We start from the raw sequence: 8,644 nt of genomic DNA, 5'->3' as shown, positions 1-8,644 counted from the left end.
TAATGCTTTTCATTTCTATTTAAGTGTGCATGGCCTACTTTCCTTGTTGGCTATCTCTACCTATCAATTGACCTGTCTATCTATCTATCTATCTATCTATCTATCTATCTATCTATCTATCTATCATCTATCTATCCATCTATCTAATGCTGTTTGAGTAATTTTGAAGAGACCTTTTTTGTAGTCTTTGCCCCATTATAAGTTATCGTAGCTTTCTTGTATTTTTATTTTTACACCTGTTTGTATTTTTAGATAACAGTCTTTAAACAGTGATTTTTTTTTACAAACACTTTCTCCCAAAGCCTCTTAGATCTGCTTACACTGTCTTTTAAATAGTAGATTTTAAAATTTTGATTAAGTATAGCTTTATAGGTCTTTCTCTTAGGAATTATGTCATGTACTTATAACTAAGCACTGTTCCAGATCCTCACTGTTTCATTATCTAATGTCTCATCTGTTAACATGGTCTCTATTCCGCCCACTGTGGCATTGTTCATAATAATTTAACAGAAACTGTGCTTCACACATGCATTCTCTCTCTCTCTCTCTCTCTCTCTCTCTCTCTCTCTCTCTCTCTCTCTCTCTCCTCTGTACTGCTCTCTGTTGAGAATGCTTTGGACCCAGAGGTAATTACAAAGCTCATGTTTTCTCCTACAAAAACTTGGACATCGTTACAAATTACATGACAATTGATTGGATATTGTTGAACTATCACACTAAGAAATTGCTGTAGCTTGTCAAGAAAATGGTAAGATAGAAATTGCTTTTATGATTCAAATAAGAGATAATGGCTTGAATCAGAGTCTTGGCAGAAAAAGCTGTGAAAAGTATCAGTAGTAGGATGACTATCACTTAATTATCTCTTGTTGAAAATTCTAAGTAACCTGTATTTGTGTACACATGTGGAAAATGAGAAAGTAAGGAAAGGTGTTGTCAAGTCACAAGTATAAGGGAGAAATTTCAAGAGTGCTTATTAAAAACTGAACAGGGTCTTATATGCTTTTGAAGTATATGCTTTATACTCAGATAATTTTCAAAATAAATCTGAAACACAGATAAAAAGCATTCACAAAATAAACATATTTTACATTCTATTGTTTAAAGTTTCAGAATTAAACAACCAGCAACACATAGATTAAACGCATTTAATATGCTTTGGAATATATGCATGGAAGGGCAACCATCCATTGCTTGATACCAGGTTGCTGTTGGTCCATTTGCTGTGGGAGAAGACAAGCAAATGTAGGTACTCTTCTCTGCCTGACAACAATTTTCTCCTTAATTGATGACTGGTGAGAGTATTATATAGATTTAACAATATCTTTATATGGTAATTTTTATGGAAAAGAATGTCAGGTATTAAAATTACTCTTTACTTAGCTCTTTCAAAGACTTCACACAAAGAGAATTGCTATAGTATTTGCCCGTATATCTGGTAATAGTAGCCTTAGCTTTGATGGTTGATATCTTTTATCTTTTAAGTTTGTTAGACCATGACAAAAGAGGTGCTCAGTGGTGCAAAGAGATGTTTCAAGATTTCAATTTCAGTTTCAAAGTCAGCATTTTCTTCATTTACATACAGAATTTTAGAAATGCTTCTTTTCTGATCACCAACAAATATAAGAGCAACAATAGCAACAACAGCGAATCTAACTCATCTGATGGTGACAGATATGTGGCTGATTGGTCCTTTTCCTTTCTTGATTTGAGAAGCCACTAAATCATCCCAGCAGGTGATTTTAAAAGTAACTTTCATTCTCCTGATATACTTGTTGTTTTGGAGACTTACTTCTGAATAAAATCACCATTTCTCGCTCTTTCTGAATTCTGCCTGCTTGACTCAGCCTATTTTAGCTCAAACACCTCCCCAAGCTGACTGAATCAAACTTGACTTCTTTCAGCTTCTGAATTTTTGCTTTGTTTGGCCTCTAACTCTAGCAACTTGTTTTCATCTTCAGACTCTTTCTCATTCTCTGGCTTGTTCTGTCTTCAGCTGTAACCAGCTTGTTCTCCCATTAGACATCACTTTTAAAGATAACTGCTTCCTTCTACCGACGATCCTTACCACACTGGGATTAAAGCTGTGTTCTAAGAGCGTGCCTGCACACCAGCAAGATCACGTAGACCTGGGAAGTCTTTGGATAGACCTCGGAAGTTTTGCAGAGCATCTGTGTTGCTGAATTAAAATCCCTTTATAGCTGATGAATGCAAAAATTTCACTTCATGTTTAGGATAAGAAAAGCCTAAAGACCCATAGGCCTCATAAGACTATTCTCTCTCACAAAGACTATCATGAGGCATCACTTCCTTCATCACCTTTCAGTCCTGCCATGTCATGGACAAAACTACCACAGCAAGCTAGTATCAGCTATATTTAGAACCCAAGTTTTAAAACAATGTAAACTTGAGGGTAACATATAAATGGGAAAGTTGTAGTCTCAAAAGTTCATTATAAAGGAAATAATTTGGTGCCTAAGTTTTATTTCAAAATTCAAATGGGAATATGAGAAATATATTTACTTTTTAATTCCACCATAATAATGACAATCAAAGTCTGAACATCTAAAATAAAGAAATATAAAAGACATCATTACATCAGTGGCCATAGGCCGGTCCAAACCTACAGCCTGGTTTTCTTCCAGGATGTCCACAGTAACCAAAACACAGGTGAGACTCTTGCTAAAATACTCATACCAGCTGGTACAAACATGGAGCCCAGCTGATATGGGACCCATTCCACCTACCCCCTGAGTATCTTCCTTCTGAACCCATACCCTACCTTTGCGATATCAGCAGCTTGATATCCACCCACCCACACACTACAGTATACAGTAACCAAATACACAGAACCTAGCTAACACAAGGCCCACCTGCCCTGCAAACTCTACCTTCCTTTTGGTCCATTTCTCTACCTGGACCAGATAAATACACCTAATACCCTCTCAAATCCCACAATCTGTCTGCCTCCCAGGGGGTCCACCAGGGACACAGGAGGCCTGCTCTAACCAGAAACACAAGAGGCCCACCCTAACTAGACATAGCACTACCTGCTTCCAAGGAGAAAGGCTCTACCTGTGTCCAAGAATGCTGGCCCAAGTCAGAGACATCTAGGCTAGTTAACGGCAGAGATATTAGATGACCAGAGGAAAGCACAAGATCATAAGGGACAGAACCCTTGTCTTCCAGCACCACCTGAATCCAGCTCTCCGACCACAGTGAACTCTAGACAGCCCAACACACCTGAAAAGCAAGATAATGACCTACAATCCCATCTCATAAAATGATAGAGGCCTTTAAGGAGGATATAAAGAACTCCCTTAAAGAAATACAGGAAAACAGAGGTAAATAGGTAAAAGGCCTTAAAGAGGAAAAATAAATACTATACATGGAAATAGAAACAATAAGGAAAACACAAAGGGAGGAAAACTTGGAAATAATTTAGGAAAGAGATCAGAAGCTACAGATGTAAGCATCACCAACAGAATACAAGAAAGAGAAAATCTCAGATGTAGAAGATAACATAGAAAATTTTATTGACATGGCCATCAAAGAAAATACAAAGTATAAAAAGCTCTAACGCAAAATATCCAGGAAATTCAAGACAAGATTAAGAGATCAATCCTAAGACTAATAGGAATAGAAGAGGATGAAAAATCACAGTTCAAAGGAAACACCTTCACAAAATCATAGAAGAAAACCACCATAATCTAAAGAAAGAGATGGCCAAAAAATGTACAAGAAGCCTAAAGAACATAAAATAAATAGGACAAAAAAATCCTATCATTCCATAATAATAATCAAAACACTAAATGCACAGAATAAAGAAAGAATATTAAAACCGGTAAGGAAAAAAGGCCAAGTAAAGTATAAACAAAGACCTATCAGAATTACACCAGACTTCTCCCAGAGACTCTAAAAGTCAGAAGATCCTGTTATGTAGACCCTAAGAGAGCATAAATGCCAACCCAGGATACTAAACGCACTAAAAATCTCAATCACAGCAGATAGAGAAAACGAGATATCCCATAATAAAACCTAACTTAAACACTATCTTTCTACTAATCCAGCTGTACAGATGACATTGGAATGAAATCTCAAATACAAGGAGGAAAACTACACACACACACACACACACACACACACACACACACACAAACCCAAAAAATTATTTATTTTACAACAATCCCAAGAGAATCATACACATACGATACCACCTCCAAAACCAAAAGTAACTGGAACTAACAATCATATGTCTTTGATATCTCTCAATATGGATGGACTCTATTTCCAAATAAAAAGGCACCGGTTAACATACTGGATTTGTAAATATGATCCAGCATTTTGGTGCATACAAGAAACACACCTCAGTGATAAAGGCAGACACGACCTCAGAGTAAAAGTCTGGAAAAAACTTTTCTAAGCAGATGGTTCTCAGAAACCACCTGGAATTGCCATTCTAATATCCAATAAAAAAGACTTTCAACCAAAAGTTATCAAGTGATAAGGGTGAAGGACACTACATGCTCAATCAAAAAAAATATCCACCAAGATTAAGTCTCAGTTCTCAACATCTGAGCCCCACATGCATCCACATTTGTAAAAGAAATGACACTAAACTTTCAAACACAATTGAAACTCAAAGCTTCTGTAAGGCAAAAGACACCACCAATAGGTATCTTTTGCTGGCCAATATATGGAGAAAGAGAAGCATCTTTCCATTGTTGGTAGTACTGCAATCTGTTATGAGCACTCTGGAAATCAAGCTAGTGATTCCTCAGAAAACTGGAAATGGTTCTATCTGAAGACCAAGCTATACCACTTTTGGGCGTATACCCGAAAGAATCCCCATCATACTACAAGGACAGTGCATAACTGCATTCATAGCAGCCTCATCTGTAATAGCCAGAAGCTGGAAAAAACCAGATGTCCCTCAACTGAAGAACAGATACTGAAAATGTGGAAGATTTAAGTAATGGAATACTAATATTCTATTAAAAAGAAGACACCATGAAATTTTCAGGGAAATGGATGGAACTAGAAAATTTTGTACTGAGTGAGGTAACTCAGACCCAAAAAGACATACATGGCATGTACTCACTGATTAGTGGATATTAGAACAAAAGTACAGAATATCATAAGAAGTGTAACAAGCAGAAAGACCCATGTGAATATGTTTCAATTCAACTTAGAAGGGTGAAGGAAAAGAGAGGGAAGAAAATACTGAATTGGATAATATCTTCCTTTTTAACGGAGGAATTGAAGGTTATTTTATGTATTCTTTCTCCACTTAATTTGTCTTATATTTAATTCATTTTACAGAATTCCACCGATTTCTACCATTAGAAAATATCATTTACATATTCAAAGAATAATCGATTTGGTTCACAAAACAAGTGTAAACTACAAGAACTGATGATTCTTTCTAGTAACAATGGTACTTTTTAATGAGGAAACTATTTGTAAAGTATACTCACTTCCCCTCAGTTGCCTTTTTTTGGGGGTTGTGTTTTGTTTTGTTTTGTTTGTTTTGTTTTTGAGTGTACGTTTATGTTAAGTGGTAATTTGTGGTAATTTTCTTCCTCTCTTTTCCACTTCACTACGCGCGCGCGCGCGCGCGCACACACACACACACACACACACACACACACACACACACACACACACATTTTTGTTATCTTCTCCATATTTGAAACAGCAAAACGTTTTCTTATTTCCCATAGATTCTGTTGCTATGTGGATTGTTGTAAATTATGACTGAAAACATCACTTTTCTGAGTTAATGTAGGTATTTTTCAGCCACTCACCTCTTCTCTTCATGGACTGTTATCAACTCAATAAAAGAAATCCTCTGTGTATGCAGACCACTGTTGCCTAATAACTCTTAACTAGATGTTCTAGGTTACTTTGAGTACTTAGATGAATTCTCAGTCATTAGTGATTCAAAACTAACTATTCATTTATGGTGAGTACCAATGGCAGTGCAATTTTCAGTTACTAGAATCAACACTAATCATCATTAATAATTATTTCCATAGCAGCTCATTTGAAAATTACTGTTATTTCATGGATGTATAACCAAAGAAATTTTCTGTAATTGTTTAGATAAATCTGTAAAAGTATTTAAATATTGAAGAGTAGTATCATCTAGAAGAGGCACATTGAATTTAAATGCAACATTTTAACTCAATTTGCACTGTTCTACTTATATAGTGATTGTATTTTTGGTAAATTATGAAAATTTATGGGCAACAAGTAAATATTGTGGTCACTACAGAAGGAATACATTTTATAACCATTATTATGTAAATGATACAATTAGATGTCTATTTAATAAAATTTAATAAAGTATATACCTTCAGTTGGGTAATTTTGTTAAAATTAGTCATGGAAAATTTCTTCAGGAAGATTGCTTAGAATTAACTCATAATTATATTGAATTAACAAGTACATTTTAACATGCTAATAATAATTTCAGGATATCTTCATAAATATGTATTTTTGTCCTTATTCTACTAACAATGTATCGGTAAGAATCTCTACTTGAAGATTTGTTTATTTCAAATGTAAAGTAAATTAGTCTTAGAGAAAAATAATCCATTGTAATAAGCATTTTTTAACTAAAATTTGTTGTTACAAATTATTTGTATTTAGAAATTTCTATATTGTTTAAAAGTCATTCAAATGATTTTCCCTATTGCATTAATTTTAAGTAACATTGAAGTAAATAAACTGCATTGATCCAGATTCTGCACAGGGTATTTATTAAGCTTCCCTTATATTTCACTTTATATTTTAAGAATATTATAACAGAGATAGCAGAAAACAGATTGGTCATTTTTAGGACAAATAAACAAATTCAATCAAAAGTATTCAAGTTATGTTTTACAGTTCCATTGTTATTTATATTAAATATATATGAAAACAGTTATAAGAGCACTAATCTTTACTCTAGGTTGTCAGTTCATAGATAAAATCACAAAACTACCAAGCATGAAAAAGTGGCTTTTTTAGCCTTATTTTATTATGTTATGGAGAACTCATAGCTTGGTTACATATTTCAAAGGTGATACTAGTTGATTAGTCCTGGAAAACAGTCACATTTCATTCATCAGAATGAATCTTCTTATCAAATACAATTAATTCATATGTTACACTAATTAATGACAGTGATAACTCCACCATCCATTAATTATAATGAAGCACAGGAGCTCACACCAAACGTGTGTGTGTGTGAGTGTGTGTGTGTGTGTGTGTGTGATTTTGTGTGTGTGTGTGCCTGTGTGTTTATATTGTGATTGTGTGTGTGTGTTTATGTGTGTGATTTTGTGTGTGTGTGCCTGTGTGTTTATATTTTGATTGTGTGTGTGTGCATGTGTGTGCATGTGGTACACATGTGTGTGGGTGCACATGCACACATATGTGGAGTTTTCTGAACAAGGGGCAGAACTTTAGAACTTTCTATCTCTTGTCTTACTACGTTCTTCACCTTGTTTTCCAGGTAAAGTCTTCTACTGTACCTGACGCTCCCTTATTCAGCCTGACTGTTTCTTCTCTTCAATTACATTTCCTTCAGTTTGTATGAGGATGACCTTTTCTCTGTAACTTTGCCTGCATTTATTGCAATTTTCTTGATGTTGTTCTTATTCATATATAATAGAATATTAAAGTCATTTTGATTGTTCTTCTTTAATGACTAAGAACTTTGAATATTTTTCAAGTATCCATCTAGCTTTTTATACTTCTTCCTTTGAGAATTAGCTATTCTTTAGTCCTTTGGTTACTATTATTTAATCATTTTACTTTCATTCTTCCTAATAAGCGTATATTTTTCCCCATAGGATTTCCCTACATATACCATTTAAGAGGCTTCTTTCTTACATCCAGCCACTTTCTTGTCACTTTCTTTGCTATTACACCCTACGTGCCCTAGTTTTCTCTCCTTTCATTTGTTTTGCCCATCTCACTCCCGCACAGTCCCTTCCCTCTCTGCTTATAGATATTTTTCTTGGCTTTTACCCACATTATTCCCAACTGGTAATGAATATTCAACAGTAACATGCTTAGTTCCATATCTGAGAAAGAACATAGAATATTTGTCTCTTTTGAACCTCATCAGCCCCTCTTCCCATCACTATAATGTTTTATAGTGTTTTTCTGGTCATTCTACATTCCTGAGAATATCTGTTTGGGGGAGGGTGTGAGTAAGCAGTTCTAACGTCTAAGAATTCTATTTTTTGGTTCTCCCTTTACGTTTTTCCTTTTTAAAAATTTAATTCACTTTACTACCCACTATTAGCTCTCTCTCTCCTCCCAGGACCAACTCATAAAAGTCCTCCCCCCATTTGGGTATCACCCCAATTAACATCCCCCATATGAAACTCACCCCTACCACACACATCAACTCATTGTAGGACTGGGCACATCCTCTCTCACTTTGTGTTGCCAAGCCTCAATTTCTTTACATGGTCCTGGAAATCCCTCAACTGCAATTGAGTTGGCACCTTCACCAATGGCCTTCCATGGCCCCTCACAGTGCCAAGCCTCATGGCACTTCATGATCCCTTCATGCCTTCAACATCAGTACCACCTGGTATCACCAGTACCATTAACAAGTACAGCGGCAACATTAGGTACATCCTTAGCT

This window comes from Rattus norvegicus, chromosome 11 (genome assembly GCF_036323735.1).
Source record: "Rattus norvegicus strain BN/NHsdMcwi chromosome 11, GRCr8, whole genome shotgun sequence".
In the NCBI taxonomy this organism is placed as follows: domain Eukaryota; kingdom Metazoa; phylum Chordata; class Mammalia; order Rodentia; family Muridae; genus Rattus; species Rattus norvegicus.
The sequence above is the reverse complement of the archived record's forward strand: the minus strand, read 5'-3'. Positions refer to the sequence as shown.